The 1,056-nt window shown below is 44.6% G+C and overlaps 1 protein-coding gene across 1 annotated transcript in view; it reads right to left on the reverse strand.

Moving 5' to 3' along the window:
- The window catches only part of LOC106884283 (ribonuclease P protein subunit p30), a 33,549-nt gene that overhangs the window by 31,363 nt on the left and 1,130 nt on the right, over positions 1 to 1,056 (reverse strand). The window lies entirely within an intron of this gene.

Raw genomic sequence — 1,056 nt, forward strand, 5'->3', positions numbered from 1 at the left:
GTACACGTGTCTGTGGAGTGCTCAGCCACTTGCACGTTAATTTCATGAGCAGGCTGTTCTGTTGATCGGATCAACTGGAACCCTCGTCGTCGTAAGCGACGGAGTGCCAACAACAACAAACTTCCACCACAATATATACCACACCACCCACCACTGGATGTTCCCATCCAGATAATACACACACACACACACACTGACCACATAGTTCTGTACCGTTCCCTGTCCTCATACATTCACCATCACCACTAGTACCATTATATAACCTAGTGTTTCTCAACAAGGATCCATATGGCCCTTAGAAGTCCATATAAGATTTTGCTGTCAAAAATTTATCTGCAATAAATTGGTTATTCTTTCGCCACCGCAGTCGTTGTTTAACGTCTGCCTTCCATGCTGGCATTGGTGGGACAGTTTGACAAGAGCTGGCCAGGTAGAACCCTACACCTGACTTCTGTAACTGTTTTGGCAGGATTTTTACAGCCGGATGCCCTTTCTAACACCAACCACTCAGCAGAGTGGACTCAGTGCATTTTTACGTGGCACAAGCACAGGCGAGGTCAGTTTTGGCAAGGTTTTTTACAGCTGGATGTCCTTCCAAATGCTAACCGCTTCACAGTGTGGACTGAGTGCTTTTAAGTAGCGCCTGCACTGACAGGGTCACCAAGTACTTGCTCTGCTACTGAAAGTGGACAAAACACCCACTCTCCTAATTTTCTTTTTTTTTTTGCCTTTTACTTGTTTCTGTCATTAGATTGTGGCCATGCTGGGGCATAGCCTTGAAGAATTTTTAATTGGACGTATTGACATCAGAATGTTTTTTTAAAAATTTTTACTTGTGGCAGTTATTAGAGAGAGAGAGATTGGCTGTATTTAATTGTGCAGAACAGACCATCCTTGAATAAATAAATGAATAAATATATATGGTGTTAGACTAAATCTGGTCGATGCTAACGTATGGATGTGAGTCTTGGATGATAAGGAGTCATGGAGAAGAGACTCAAAGCTGCAGAAACGGGGTGGGGTGAGGTGGAAGCCTCGGACCCCCCCCCCCCCCCC

The sequence above is a fragment of the Octopus bimaculoides genome, chromosome 14, assembly GCF_001194135.2.
Source record: "Octopus bimaculoides isolate UCB-OBI-ISO-001 chromosome 14, ASM119413v2, whole genome shotgun sequence".
Classification (NCBI taxonomy): domain Eukaryota; kingdom Metazoa; phylum Mollusca; class Cephalopoda; order Octopoda; family Octopodidae; genus Octopus; species Octopus bimaculoides.